Source organism: Macrotis lagotis, chromosome 2 (genome assembly GCF_037893015.1).
Source record: "Macrotis lagotis isolate mMagLag1 chromosome 2, bilby.v1.9.chrom.fasta, whole genome shotgun sequence".
Taxonomy (NCBI): Eukaryota; Metazoa; Chordata; class Mammalia; order Peramelemorphia; family Peramelidae; genus Macrotis; species Macrotis lagotis.
The window spans coordinates 293,401,560-293,418,808 of NC_133659.1; positions in this window are offsets into that span (position 1 = coordinate 293,401,560).

The following is a 17,249-nucleotide window of genomic DNA, read 5'->3' on the forward strand; positions in this document are numbered from 1 at the left end:
AAAAAGGGAAAAAGACTCAAATGTGCAAAAATATTCATAGCGGCTCTTTTTGAAGTGGCAAAGAATTGATGGCTATCCCATCAATTGGGGAACAATTGAACAAGTTGTGGTGTATAAATGTAATGAAATATTATTTTTCTATAAGAAATAATTAGCAAGCAGATTTTAGAAAAACCTGTACTTACATGAATTGATGGTTGGTGAAGCAAGCAGAACCAGAACATTGTATACCTTAGCAGAAACATTGGCTAATGATTATCTATGATAAATAGTTCTTCTCAGCAATAAAGTGATCAAGGAAAATTCATAAAGGCCTTTGATGGGAAATGACATACATAACCTGAGAAAGAACTATGGAGTTTAACTGCAGGTCCAATCATACTAGTTTCACTTTTTAAATTTGTTTTTTTCTTTTCCAAAGTTTTTTTTTTTTCCATTTTGTTCTGATTCTTCTTTCTCAGCTTGACTAATATTGAGATAGGTATAACATGATGGTGCTGTATCATATTATTTGTTATCCTGTATCTGATTACTTGTGATCCTAGGGCAGGGGGAAGGAAGAGTGGGAAGGAGAAAACTTAACAAAAATGAGTGTTGAAAGCTATTTCTACATTCAATTAAAAAAATAATTAATTAATTTAAATAAAAAGAAAATATTCAAGCAGAGTCTGGATGACCACTTGTCAGATACATTCTAATAGGGAGCTAGGGTTACGCCTATGTTTTTGTTGTTGCAGGGAACTATAAGCATAGCCATTTACTCCATTGAAAGATAAGCATATCATCTATCATTTTTTTTATCCAAAAGATGTACATATGTCAGATAAGATGACTTCTGAGTACCTTCTAACTCTCATATTCCATATTTCTATTTCCTCTATTACAAGAGAAGTCAACATGAGGAGAGAAAATACTAATAAATACTTTTCTGAACAAAGGCATTAATAAAAGTGAAAAATAAAGGTTAAGTTTTTAAAAAGTCCATAATGTCCATTTTTCCTACTTATGTCCTATAGAACATGGAACAGGTTAAAGGACACCTAGCCTCTCATACATGATCATCTTTTAAATATTTAAACCTACTTTCTCCCCAATTCCATAAGAGAAAACAGTATTTTCTTTTTTTTAAAACATTTCTAGGTTCTTCCACTGATCCTTGTATGGCTTGCTTTTGAATGCCTTAATGTTTCTGCTTACCCTACTTTGGGTATACTTTAAGTTTCAACTAGCTAGTTAAAGTTCATCCAACCAGGAGATTCAATCTGAAATATGAATCCAGGATGTTTTTTTCTCATTCTTCAGTGACAGGGGTTCTTAAACCAGTGTCTACAGATTTCAGAGGGGTGGCTAGGTGGTACAGTGGATAGAAGCACCAGCCCTGGAGTCAGGAGTACCTGAGTTCAAATCTGGCCTCAGATGTTTAATAATTAATAATTACCTAGCTGTATGACCTTGGGCAAGCACTTTGAAAAAAACCTTAAAAAAATAGATTTCAGAAGATCTGTTAATGGTAATAAATTATATCTTGATTTCAATACAGTTGGGTACCTTTAAAATCCTAGAATTATTCTCTTATGACTTTAAAAATTTTGTTCTTAGAAGGGGCTCATAGACCTCATCATATTGCTAAAGGGGTCCATGAGATAAAAAAAAAATTAAGGATTCCTATTTCATGAGGAGAACTAATGTTAATAACACTGATATCAAGTCACGTTGAGATCTGAAGATTTAATTATGTTCAGCAATTTCACTATTCAGTATATTTTATTCCATACTTACTCTTTAAAGGTTCTTAATAGGGTCATTGATGAAAGGTCATGGAGGACATTTAAATTCTTCTCTTAATTTTAAAAAGAGAACTAAAGTTCTAGACATATAAATGCCTTTCCTAAGGCAATACAGGTTGAATTTGGTCCTCTGAATCCTAATCCAGAATGATTCCTAATGTGTCATACCAGTGTGGAAATTATTTTAGTTTTGCCAAAGGTTACTAAAATCACAATGCAATTGGGGTACAAGGATATTTGACTCCGTGATAACTTGAAAGTTTCATGAGACCAAGGGTATTTCCTTCTTTTTTTTCCTTCCTTCCTTCCTTCCTTCCTTCCTTCCTTCCTTCCTTCCTTCCTTCCTTCCTTTCTTCCTTCCTTCCTTCCTTCCTTTCATCCTTCTTTCCTTCCTCCCTCCCTCCCCCCTTTCCTTCTTCCCTCCCTCCCTTCCTTTCTCCCTTCCCCTTTCCTTCCTTCCTTCCTTCCTTCCTTCCTTCCTTCCTTCCTTCCTTTAATCCTTCTTTCCTTCCTTCCTCCTCCCCCCTTTTCTTCCTTTCTTCTCTCCCTCCATACCTTTCCTCTCTTCCTACTTCTCCCCCTTCTCCTCCTCTTCTTCACCCCTAGCATTTAATATAAAGTTCTTCTTTTTTAAAAAAAAAAAGGAAGGATATGAAGACAGAGATAAACACATAGTTTCTTACTATAGGTAATTGTCATCAGAAACATATAAACATCTCATCTGCTATTTTCCATCAGAAAGAACTGACTGAAGCAGATAGATAGAAATGATTTGTCCATGGTCACAAAACTAACATGTGTCAAAGGCAGGGAATGAATCTAGATCTCCTTGCCTGCAAAACTGAAATTGTTTATCCTTGCTATCAGCTGTCCTTTTTTCTATCCAAAACAGAAGCTTAATGTTTGTTTAATTGAATAGGACCCTAAAGGAAGAGAGAGATTTGGAAAAGATAATTTTCTAGGGGTCATCCTGTTTTTGGAACTGTATTCTAAAATGTCAAAAGGCCCTTTGGAGGAGGGAGAACTTCTTAAATGTTGTAAAATTAATATGCCATTTTATAGATGTCATTTTCAACAAATATAAGCAACTTTAAAAGTCAAGTGATTTGAATGAATTGACTTCCATCATATAGTTTAATTTATTTTCTTTGGTTTTAAATACTAAATTCCCCACTGCACACTTTGAAAAATCTTCAAAAGTGGAGGAGGGAAATGGTGGCAATATGGGCAAAAGGCTCTGAGAAAACAACTCCCTTTATAGGTTTTTGAAAACATGAAGTTAAGAAATGAAGAAAAAGGTGTGCATAGAGTGAAAGCTATTTCACCAAAGAGTGCAGAGAAATAAAACATTTCTAATGAAACAAAGACTTTCAGGGGGTTAATCCTTTATGTATTGGGAAAAGCTAAGTCATTCCCTAGCCTTTTCACCTCTGGGCTAAATAATCCAATTTCCTTTCATCTTTCTAGCAGCTCCTATTTTACAGTGTGCTAATCACAATTTCTGCCTTTGGATGCTCACTAATGTCCCTAGCACCCTTATAAAATGAGGAGCCTTGTACTGAATATGATACTCTAATATGGATCTGGCCAATGTTAACTTCAATGGCCAGATTATTTCTTGACTTTCATTGTTTAATTTCTTTTTTATCATTCAATGTTATGTTTGATGACTAAAAGGACAAATTTATGACCTGAAACTCATCTCCCTACTCTCCCCATTATACACCTTGCAAAACATGTTCGAGGTTTCATCATAATGCGTCATTAGTCATTTTTTTTATTTTATTCATTATTGGTTCTATGTGTAAAAATTCAGAATTGGTCTCAAATATTTTAATGGAGTATATAAAGTATGAAAGGCTCCATGCTTTCCTAGAATAATTTACACTTTTAAGGGACCAATTTTTTTGCTTTGGTTTTTCTCTCCTCTACATGTAATAGAATTCTAGGTACCTAGAAGACCTGACAAAAATGCTTATTGGGTAAAATCAAATTATTTTAAAGTTAATAACGATCAATTCAAATATGGATCTACTAGACTTTTAAAGTGATATGTGCAAATACATATGATTTTTTCTGTCACAGATTAGAAAACAGTAATCTTTACAACCTCTTTAAATTCTCTCCTTTTCCTAGCAATAAATGGGACCAAAAAAAAGATTCAGTTAGTTCTTCACTGATCATATTCTTTCACTTGGATATAATACATATAAGAAATTCCATTTCTATTTCAATATGCTCATCATAATATATACATTCCTAATAAAATAATGATCCTATTTTATGTAATTCATCTATTCTTTGTAGGAATATGAATGTGTGGACTAATATCATATATATATATATATATATATTTATACATACATGTATATTTTTCTGAAATTTTAAAATAGGTTGTCATCTTAATTCTTATTATAAGATATGGCTCACTGGATAGGGGATGGAAAAGAAAGTGTTAAGCAATTGTAGTTATATAAAGGCACATACAATAAATATGGTTTCAAAATTACTATACTATTAAAATTGATAAAAATAATCAATTAAATGTAAGAAGTATTTTTTCTTTTCAATAAACTTATCTATACAACAACCCAGCAAAATATGCAGTTTATGCATTATTATATCAATGTAGATAGAGCATACAGTGAATAAAACCCTCAACTTAGGATCAGGAAGACATTTGACCTTAGATACTTTCTAATTGCATGTTCCTTTCTGCTCTATAACAGCATCTACCTTACAATTTTATTGTTGGAATAAATGAGAAAAAATATATATGGTCTATATGTATGTTAAGATTATTATTAATGTTTATTAATATTAATATTCATAGCAATATATTTTATATTAGTGTTTATTCCTATTAATATTCATAGCAATATCAGCATTAGTATCAGTATTTATTAGTATTGCTTTCAATATGGTATCTGTATTGACATCAGTTATTTTATCTATCCCTTCCAGAGATTTACTTAGGGCACATAATTGATAAATGTTTGGGAAGGGAACACTGGATTTCCTCCTTATTTCCAGTCTGGTGTGGAATCTTACGGTCATGATGATGATATTTATCCTTCATTATTGAAGAAGACCACAACAACAGGGAGGTAATGCCATGACAAGCACATGAATTGGATTTAAGTGAGGGGATGCTGTGCTAAGTCACCAGCCTCACTTACTCCTCCAGAGTCATCTGGGTCAAGTGGCCATATGTGAACCAGGATGACCAGAGATGGCCCCAGATGCGAGGCAATAAAGGTTAACTGATTAATCCAAGGTCACATAGCTAGTGAGTATCAAGTGTCTGAGATTGGATTCAAACTCCTGTCCTCCTGACTGGAAGGTCTGTATGCTATCCATTGTACTATCTAGCTACCCTTTAGAGACACATCCAGCACAGAGTGAATAGACCTTTGCCCCATGACATTGAAATGGCAGTTATAGCTAATTAAGAATCTGTTCAATTTTGTCAGTGAATGATGACTTGCATAGGTATTGCATTTCCTTTAAAAAGTGAAGTTGCTTTCTATCTTCCTTTATTTCCTTCCATGTCCTTGTCACCATATTGCTTTTGACAGGTCAGGTAGTCTTGAGTTTTCTGAGCAATTTGGATTTCCTTAATTCTTACTTTCCTGCTCAAAGAACAAATTTGAACATAATAAAATGCTTTGTTTTATAAATAATAGAAAATTTCTGGATATCTCTCTGACCCTAAGAATGTGCCAATGTTTTAATTCTTCTTTCCTTTAATTTTTGTTTCCCTTCTTAAATTGTCTTGTAATAGCTGGATAAAGATCAAGAAAGGTAAATGATGTCATAAAGATACAAAATAAGAAACACATTCTTACATCAAGGTCTTAGGATTTAACAAAGTAAAACAGTAGAAAAAATAATAAATAATCAAGCAAAGTTTTGGTTCTTTTTTGAGCAAGAAAGTGAGATCTTTCCTTTAGGTCTCAGATTGTGGTCTTGATTGCCTTTATGTGGTTTTAAGGATTGCACCCTATCGTAGTTTTTAGGGACCATAGAAAGGGGATAGACTGTCATCTGCTTTCAATGGTAGATGGAACCTCTGGGTGAGGAAACACCTCTCACATAATTCACACCTGATAATCACTTCAAGACCTCCTGTTAAGCGTGATATGACTGTCTTCTCTCTTTCAAGGACAGAGAAAGAGTTTGTCTCTTGTTTATTCTTCTTTGTCTTTCCCTTTAATTGATTTTTTTTCATTTCTATCCAATATCTTGAGACAAGTAAAAAAAAGTCAGAGAACCTTTACTCTCTAATTCTCCTCTACCAATTTAAATCAATTAATCTAGCCAATAGAGATTTTTAAACAACTAGTCATAAGGTAAATCTTGATTTCTTATTTTGAAAAGAATTTTTTTACACAGTATCTATGCCTCAATAGAAATATTGATCCTTAAACCTTCAGTACAGAAACTTCTGTGAAATAAATGCTATAAAAATACAAGATTTCATTCAGTTGACAACAAAATTACTGTTACCAATTATTGAAAAAGTTCTCTTAATTAAGAGTGGAGATGGTAGTAATCAAAAAATTGATCTCACGCATAGCTGTTTATATTTCCTATGCTGCCAGGGAACTGTAGTTATTAGAAGACAATATTTATTAGTAGATAATAGAATTTAGATGCTGTCTGACTTTCATAATGCATTGCTTTTGCTTTATCTCAGAGAGACTTTTAAAAATCCATTCCAATAGATTTTCTTTATGGAAGGCTTATATGTGCAATTTTCTCTTGATTATAGTCTTAACCTTGCTCTGCTCAACATTCCTTTCCAAGGTGACTAATGCCATGTTGGAATCCACAGAGTAATGTCAATATTGCTTTTTATTACATAAGAGTAATAAAAATTTTATAATGCATTTTCTTTTTCATAATATATATAAGAAATTACTGGTATAAAGGAAAAATAGACTACAAATTATTCATCTTCATATAATTCCTTAGTGACCAGATCATCCCTGCTAGAACTGTTCTTTGTGAATGATACAGAGAACAGAGAACTGCTTCTCTGTTCTATCCCAAAACAGATATGCTCAGAAGTAGGAATATATACATATATATATATATATGTATATATGTACACACACACATATATGTGTGTGTGTGTATACATATATACACTAGCAGGTTTCTAGGACATTCCTTTTCTCCTGATTTCATGAATATTGTCAGACTTCAGAAATATAAGCCTACCTCCACAAAGCAAATAGACAAACCTTCATTCTCATGATGCTGAAAAATAGGTATTTCCCAGGTAACTATTGTTCCATTTTTCTGCATTTCACAAATAGGTACAAATAAAACTAATCACTAGCTACCAAACAATTGATATATTCCAAAATATAACAATGACAGTTCCATCTACAACAAAATCATGTCTTTTCAAGGTGTGGTAGAAAAGTATGGTGACCTAGTTCACATTGGTCCCTTGCTTAGGAAAAAGGAAAGAAAGAAATCTTAGTAATAAAGAGGCAAATAATGTCACCACATACCTCTTATATTTTTTAACAAGAGATTGGCTAATATTGTAATTAATAATTGTAGTTAATATTAACCACATTGTTGAGAATTTTTCTTGCTTTTGTTAATGATCTCTTCTTAATGTTGAAAATGATGATGATTAAGATAGCTAACACTTATATAATGCCCATGATGTGATAGATATTGTGCCAAGTGCTTTACAATGATTTCATTTGCTCTTTCTAACAATACAGGGCCATAGATGCTGTTATTCTCTGAATTTAATAGATGAGAAACCTGAGGCAAGAAGAAAAATAATCATGCAGATTTGGAAATAAGCGTTTATGTAGTGTCTACTATGTCAGGAATGGTAATAAGCACTTTTAAAAAATATTAACTCATTTGATCCTTACAACAACCCTGGAAAGATATGTTATTATCCTTATATTAGGTAAACTGAAGTTAAGTGAATTTTTGGTTATTGTTCAGTCATTTTCCAGTTATAGTTGACTCTCTAAGACCCTATTTGGAGTTTTCTTGGCAAAGATACTAGAGTGGTTTGAAATTTACTTCTCCAGCTCATTTCACAGATTAGGAAATTGAGGCAAACAAGGTAAAGTGATTTGCCCAGAGTTGCACAGTTATTATATGTCTGAGGTCAGATTGGAACTCAGGTAAATGAGTCTTCCTGACTCAAGTCCCAGAACTCTATCCACTGCTTTTCTAGATGTTCTGAAGTGATTTTCCCCAAAGGTCCGTGGCTCCCATGGTTCCATCTAGCTGCCTCATATGATATGACCTCCATCTTCTTTTTTTATGACCCCATCTTCTTAACAATTTCTCCCATCTCTTACCAACTCTCCCTTCCTCTGCATATTTCTCTCACCCTTACATTCATATCTTCCTCAGGGATGCTTAATCATGTCAATATAGCCAGTGTTAATTTAAAGGATGAGTTATTTAGCACCATTCTCACCATGAATCTAACACCTTCCCTGCAAATTTTCAGATCAAAATATCCATCATTGACTAAACTTTCCTATGATAATTCTTTCTCTATGATAATAAACTTTCCTATGATAATTCTCTCTCTCTCTCTCTCTCTCTCTCTCTATACATATATATATATATATATATATATATTAATTTCTCATTAGGTAGGTACGGGGCAGGAGAAAATTTTAAAAATATTTTTTCAAAGAATGCCAAACTAAATAAATAAGACTGATGAAGAGAGAAAGACAGAGAGAGAGGTGGAAAGAAGGAGGGAGGTGGGGAGGTGGAAGTGACAGAGGGAGGGGGAAAGAGAGAGAGGAGAGAGAGAGAGAGAGAGAGAGAGAGAGAGAGAGAAAGAGAAATCAGGGACTGGGAAAATACAAATGAGGGCTCAAATAATTAACAATTATGGTGATGATGAAAAAAAGATGAGAAGTTTGAAGACATAGGGAAAGTAGAAATAAAAAATAGAATCAGATAAGGAAATTTCAGAGCTTATGAAATGTAACTATAATACTTGTGAATGATCCTAAGATCAAGTATGTGACTATCTCTATGTGTAGCTAAAGATGAAGGTTACTAAGTGAAACAGATTTCAACACTGAAAAGGTAAGGTATTGAGGAAACATAATCTGTATGTTGAAAAACCTTTGTGTGAGAAGAGAAAGCTGAATGACAGCACAAGAAATCTGAAAGTGATAGTGAGGGGCAAACTCACCAACCAGTGAAATGGGAATATGAGTCAAAATACAGCCAGTACTAAAATGGGTTCAGGAATTCAATATTTCTGGAAAAAGTCAGCTTTTATCAAATGCTAGGAAATGGAATCAACCAGAGAGAAGGAGAAAATTAAAATGAGAACCAGATCTGTTAAGTATGAAACAGGAGTTCTAGAGGGTGTAGAAGAGAGGTAGAATAGGACCCCAGTGGGGTATTCATTGGTTGGAGTTAAGGTAGATGAGAGTGAGATAGTTGAGTGAAGAAATAGGTTTTGTTTTTCAGCAACTAAAGATTCAATATCATTGGAACAGGAAGAATCAAAGGGGTTGAGAGTATGCTAGTCACTGGGGAATAAGTTTAGGAAGAGTATCAATACAAAGGGAGAGTTTTGTTAAAGAAGTCAGGCAATTAGAAGATTCAAAGCCACCCCACCATCAAGGCAGTGGCAAGTCATCATAATGTGTCTAAGGGTCACCTAGAAGTCTTCAGTAAGCAGCAACCCATTCAGGTCGCTGTCACAAAGCAGGCCTCTAAGACCTGGTGCTATTATTTCATAAGATGCTCAGAAATAATTTAGGAGGCAGGAAAGAATGTCCCAATTCTCCTGCCTCTCCTCCTCCTTTCTCTCTACCTTCACATTTCTGAGCATACATTGTTACACCCTGCAGGCTCCCTTGAAAAATCCCAGTTTCCCCAGAATTCCTGGTAACACTGAAACAATTATTTTCTTTGTGACAAATCTGGAATTTAATTAGAGGTGAGAGAACATGTCCAAAGGGAAATTTTTAAGGGACTTTGAATGTCAGAGTCCAATATAGGGTATTTTTCCTGCTAAAAGTGTGGAGCTATTATGGAAGTGCTTTATGCAACATGACTGAGTTTGTTTTTGTTAGGAATCAAGAAGAAAAGTTTGATTGAGTAAAGAATGCAGTAGATCCTCTGTTCTTATATGTAATTAATTTTCATTTGAATTCTTCCACCTTATTCCAGAGAAGAGAGTAAGGGACAATTATATAGCAAATATAAACATAATCTTTCAATTGAAATATTGTCATAGTAGCTCTACCTAATTCTGCCTTAACAGTGATCATCCTGAACTTATTTGTTTCATAGGAGAAGGTCTAGAAATTTGCCTCCATTTCTAACTGGATAGCATGATAATTATTCTATGGATAAAAATAATTATTATGTGGGAAAATAGGCAACAAGTCATAGTAACAAAAAAAAAAGGTGTGACTTCAAGTCCCTCCTCTGACAAATACTAGCTATGTTATCCTGGGCAAGTCATTTAACTTTTTAGTGTTTTAAGAAATTCTGTAGGGCCATAAGGTACAGAGAAGGTACAAATCTGTATTTCTAAAGGCACTTTTTTCCACCTTGGAGCTCCTTACACCAATGAAACCACAGGTCAAGACAATTACACATTTTTGCCCAGAAATACCATAACTAGGCCTGGTTCCCAAGAAAATTAGAAGAAAAGGGGAAAAAAATCTATATGTTTTAAAATATTTATTGCACTTCTTTGTGGTAGCATAGACTTAGAAACTGCAGGCATACTTGTCAATTGGGGAATGGTTGAACAGTATGTGGTGTATGATTATGATAGAATACTACTGTGCTATAAGAAATGATGAGCTCAATGATTTGAGAAAAACATGGAATGAGTTGCATAAAATAATGAAAAGTGAAATGAGCAGAAGCAAGGAAATATTGTATGTATATATGCAATACAGCAATATTGTTTTAAGAACAATAAGTCACTTTAAATGACTTAGTCATTTAGACTTAAAAATATAGAAATTAACTACAAAAGAAAACACCATCTGTTTCCAGAAAAAGAACTGATAAATATAAATATGGATAGAATGATTTTATAAACGTATGTGTATCTATGTGTATATATATATATATGTATGTATGATATATATATACATTTATATCAATGGTAGTCATAATAATTTCATTATAAAATTAAATGAAATAGCAAGTTGTATATAATTGTTTCAGTTTCCTGCATAATAATCTTTTTTCTATTCTGTTATGAAATATTAGTTTATTTCTTAAATTCACAATAAAATAAGTAATTTTTTACTTAAAACTAAATAAATGAGATATTTTTAAAAAGAAGCTAAATTTAATTTAGTAGATATTTACTGTGCACTATGTATAAAAGCTGTTCTAGGCATTGGAATTTTGAGGTGGCAATAATTTAGTGTTTGCATCCAAGGAATTTAGTATCTAACAAGAGGCACATTATACACACACACACGTATACACACACACACACACACACACACACACATATATATGACACAAAGTTTTGAAAAGAACAAAGTAGAAATTCCAAGAAAGTATAATATATATATAAACACATAAGGAATGAGAAATCAATGACCAGGATAGATTTTTGTTCATAATAGATAGTAAATATTTATTGAATTGAATTGAAATTAAATAAACTAAAAGTAGATTGGATTGAAGTTCTTTAGGTTCTGGAATTTGAATCAGGAAGATTTGAATTCAAATCATGCTTCAGAGTCATATTAACTGTTATCCCTATGAAAGTCACATATTCACTGTGGCTGTTGCATCAATAAAATGAGGAAAAGAGGCTCAAAGCCTTTCACAATTTAGAGCTATGACTTCTTTGTTCTGTGAAGTTCAGCTATAAATAGAATAAGTAAGCATCAGAGAATAACAGTGTATCACAGAAGATAGATCAATGGTCTTGGGTGGAGTCATGAAGTGAAGTCATCTTTACATCATGCTACACTTTTGAAGCCTTTGTCTTAATCCTGTCATGAATAAAAAATCATTTTTGGCACTTGCTAACTCATTGACCATGGGTAAATTACCTAAACTCTCTAAGCAGCAGCTTCTTTAGCTGGTAAATGGTGAAAATAATGACTTTTACACTATTGCATTAATACATATAATGCATCCATATAATTTCCTAGCTCCACTATAAAATAAGGGAGAAGAATAATAGCAGTAATGGTAATAAGAGTGAATATTTGCTTTGGATCTTTAAGAAGGAAAATGATTTTTACAAGAAGAGATAAAAGGATTACATTTCAGGCCTAGCAAGTGACTTGAACAAAAACACAAAACTATGGAATAAAAGGACAAGATCAGTTGAAACATGAAGTGCATTAAGGAAAATAGAATCAAATAAGCCTGGGGGGAGGGGTGGAGATTATAGCCAGAATGGAAAGAAGTGTAGGAATGTAAAGGAGTTGATATTTTCTTTTAGGAGATTGAAGGGTACAATGAAAGGTTTTAAATGGGATAGAAGTATAAACAAATATTCAGTAAGCATTAGCACAATTACATTGTTAGCTGAATAAAGGGGATTTGAAGATTGAACTATAGAAATGTAAATAGATTACACCTGGAGGTAAGAATAAGAAGATACAGAAACCAAACAAAAGTGTCCAGACACCAGATTTCTTTCTTTTTTTTTCAGGTATTTTCAAAGCAAATGGGGTTAAGTGGCTTGCCCAAGGCCACACAGCTAGGTAATTATTAAGTGTCTGAGGCCTGATTTGAACTCAGGTACTCCTTACTCCATGGCCGGTGCTCTATCCACTGTGCCACCTAGCCGCCCCCAGACACCAGATTTCTAAGGTAGTCTTACTGATTGCAACAGAAGGAATTTAATATTTTTCTTTAAAGTGTTGACAGAAAAATTAAGAGCATATGTTCAACTAGTGCTAGACACCATGGCAAAAAACTGAGAAAGTCCTTTATTAAAAATGGGAGGGAGTCATGTAAGAGCTTGGAAGAGGTATAAAATCATAAAATAGTGAAAAGCAAAAGTGTAGGTATACTAAATAAATCTGATTCATGATCCATGCTGAGAGGAGAAAAGAATCAAGAGGTCAAAAAAAAATGTCTAGACGTTGCTTTTCTACAGAATGCCTTAATACTGGCAATAACTGGTGGTAACCTCTGTCTGCGTTAGAGTGCTGATAGAAATCTTCCAACAACAGATCAAATGCACCTCAATAAGTAATACCAGTCTTGAAACAAAACAAAATAGCAATAACAGAAATGCCACTCAGGGACTAGAGAAACAGATTACAACAGAGGGGCATAGAGGAAAAATGGGAAATACTTCAGTACCATGGCCAGGGACAGGAGAGGGAAAAAGCCCAATGATGTACTGCACCAAAATTCTATCCAGAAAAATTGTTAAGTGGCAAACTGTACATCTATGCTGATTTAACATTGTGGAAGGGGTTTCAGTGGGGGAGAGGAGAGGAGGGAAGGAAGGCGGTTGAGATGCAAGAAAAGCAGATCTTGTTGCTTATACAAATTTGTTACTATTGTGGAACCTTGTGACACATTCAGTTGCTTTTAGAGACTCCAGACTTCCCTGGCATAAAAATGCATACCTCTCTCTTTGGGAAGGTGGCCAGGGGAGCTATTTATGCGTCTGCATTTTCCTTCCCTTAGACATATTGTAAGCTATGGTTGCATGTAATACTTTCCTATTGGCTGGAAACCAGCCTTCTAGGATTACTTTGGTCTATGAAAATAAAACTTTCCTGAGACAGCCTATGGTCATCTCTGATATGTTACTTGTCTGGGGTTCAGTCCTCTCAATTTTGGCAAGTGTTGGAGAGGCCCAGATTTCTGTTTGTAGAAAATTGAGAAGATATGAATTAAAAGAAGAGGTGAAACCAGGGTGGGGGGAAGTGGGGGAAGGGGAATATGAAGGGCAGGATGAGGAGAAGGTGGATTTCTATAGTAGCATTATTAAAAAATGGGAATTACAAGGCATTTAGCTCTTTCATTAGAGCATTGATAAAAATATGTAAGTTACATATGAAAAATGTGGGAACAAATAAACTGAATGCAATCCTAATAAATGCCTTAAAACCTCACTTGAGAACCTCCAGTAATAAAGCCTAGGACAGTGAGCAGACATGGTAAATATTTAGTTGGCTACACCAAATTAACTATGAAAATTAGAAGAAGTAATCAAGTTCGGAATTCAAGAAAGATGCAGAGATTCTGTCATGTGTGTTATTCTGTAAATGCTGAGTAATAGCTACATATTTACAAAAATTGCAAGCTGGTCTTTTTATTTCAGTAGAAAAAAGTCAAAGGACTATAGAAATGTCTATCTACTGTATGCCTTATCAGAGAGAATAAAATGTCTCTTTGAAAGAATAGGAAATGTTTGATTCAAGAGGAACACAAATCTGACAAAGCAAAAGAGGAGTATAATTTGTCAATAGGCTGAAATGGAGAAGGATCTGTGTCACAAATTTGATGTTTTCCCTATGGTGGCAGGAGAAGGGTATTTGTTTTTCTGGTTAGGAGAAAAGATGCTTCTGTTGAATACTATAATTATTAGCATCCACAGGGAAAAACTGCATATTATTGACCATAAGGGGAAAAAATTCATTATGGCTGGTTAATCCCAATGGATTAGTACCAAGGGCACCATATGCTGGCATGAAATGAAAGATCAAGAGATAAACTATCTTCCCAGGTTGTGAAGCATGATGGTAAGCCTCCATATTAAAGTTAATTTATATGGGAATAGATAATTCTGCTAGAAAGCATTGACAGATTATATTTTGTTAAACAAGAAAATATTTTAGAGAAACTTTTGGTATATTTATGATTACTGACACCTGAAGGCAGGAGTTTCAGCACATTAGTTATGTATATAAACCAAGAATATAAATTCAGAAGAATGGACTTGTGAGTGTGTATTATTGCTTCATAATAGGAAGAAAAGGATAAATAAAACTTCAATTAAAATACCGTACTAAAGGCTTGAGGATTTACTAAAAATTATATTAAAGTGAAAAAAGATATCAATGTAATTCACCAAGTTTGTACTAAGTACTTTCTATGATTCAGGTACTGTGCTATGTGATGGAGATGAAAAGTTAAAAAAAAGTCTTTCCTATACAAATATTAGTTCTAGGAACCATATTTTAGAGAATCCATAGGAATATGACCAGGATTGTGAAAAGTTTATCAATAACACTGAATAAGGATGAGTTAAGGAACTAGAGATATTTAACCCAGAGAAGAAAAAAAATCTTGAGTGGTGGGATAGGGTTTTTTTTTTGCTTTCATTTGTAACCCCAGTGCTTAAAATATTGCTTGGCACACATCATAATTATTTAATAGGTATTTGTTCACAGACTAGATGGTTCAAAAGATCACAGATTCCAAGGTGAAAATGATTTTAGTAGTCATAGAATTCACTTGGATCATTTTACAGATTAGAAAATTGAAATGCAGAGAATTTAGGTGACTTCTCCCAGGTCAGATATCTACTAGATGGTAGAGGCAGAATTTGAATGTGTGTTCCTAAATTATAGGCCGGTTATCTTTTCATCGATAGGCTGAATTTTGAGCAGCACAATTCTTTTCAATTGAGTTTAAATATTTGAATAGCTTTTATATGGAAGAAGGGTTAGATTTTTTTCTGCTTGATCCCAAAGGATAGACCTTTGAAAGTGAGAAGTAGAAGCTACAGTGAGATAGATTTCAGCCTGACAAAAGAAAATCTTCCTCAAAATCAGGGTAATCAAAAAACAGCATGAACTATTTTGCTATTTTTCCCATAATGGAAAACTATAAAACAAAGACTACATGATTCTTTCTCAGGTATATTGCTAAAAGATGAAAATCCAAAACACTATATCTGTTTAAGAATCTTGACAACTTGCCATATATGCTACCTTTCCATTTCAAAATATCACTCTCTTTTATACAGTCTATCATCTAAAATAAAATTGACTTACCAAACAGACAATATGCATAACTACCTGCCCTTGATACCACTTTCTCTAAACTCATACCTTACTCCCTACCACTTTTTACTCATCAAATTCCTATCTTTTACGATCTACTGCAAATGCTATCATAAGAAGCATTCCCTAATTTCACCAATTATTATCAGCCTTCTTAGATCTTGCATAATACTTTATTTTTATCACATATTATATTTATTACATATATTTATCATAAAAGACTATTATCCTATAGATATATATTTTTTTTCTAAAGCAAATCTCTAAAAAAATCTTGTCTTTGATCAAACTATACAATTCTTTCTCAGTATACAGATGGAATTCTCCATCACAGATACCCCCAAATTGTGCCTGATTGTTGCCCTGTTGGAATAAGCTAGTCCATTAAGGTTGATCAACACTCCCATGTTGCTGTTAGGGTATACAATATTTTTCTGGTTCTGCTCATCTTGCTCAGCATCTTTTCATGCAAATCCCTGCAAGCTTACCTGAATTCCCATCCCTCCTGGTTTCTAATAGAACAATAGTGTTCTATCACATACATATACCACATGTTATTATGTTTCTTCCTTAAGGATATGATTTCTCTCTCCTCACATTCAACTTAGATCAATGCATACCATGGAAACAAAGTAAAGAACAACAGACTTCCTTCTCTGGTGGGGGGTGGGGTGGAGAGGGAAGCAAGATTAGGGGAAATATTGTAAAATCCAAAATAAATAAAATTTTTGTTAAAAAAATTTTGTCTACTTCCTCATCTATTAATTACTTCATACCTTAAAAATTGCAAAACACACCCACTATCTTGCCAAAATTTTCTAAAATGATCAGTAACTATTTTATTCCTGAACTCAATGATCTTTTCTTAATTTTCATCCTTTTTGAATTTTCTGTGACATTTTACTCCTTCTGTTTTATATCCTCAGTCCCTTTGCTTTCATGGCAATACTCCTACTGGTTCTCCTGTCTGTCTGATTATTTCTCAGTTTCAATGGGTTCATGTTCCTTCTCTGATTTCCTAAGAGTGGAACACATTTTATTTGAGATCAATTATCTTTATACTGCATACTTTTCTATTATGGCTTCATGTGTCTAGGAAGATGGCTACTAAAATTATATATTAAAGCTGCAGATTCTAAATCTCTATGTTTCTATGTCCATGTAAATATCCCACAGCAATTTAGGGTTCACACATCTATAAATGAATACATCATTTTAACCTTAAAATTACCAATTCAGCACTTTTATTTTTCTTTTAATGTGCTCATAATCCATCCAGTCATTGTCTTAACATTTTGAAGTCATCACTGGCATTCCCCTCTCATGCTACATATTGCCAATTTCCAAATCCTTTCCACTCTAATTCTATAATATCTTAATTATATCTTCCTGTGCATTCCCACTGTTGTAACACTATTTCAGACCCTAATCATGACTAATGTAATAGCCTTAAAACAAGTAGTCCTAC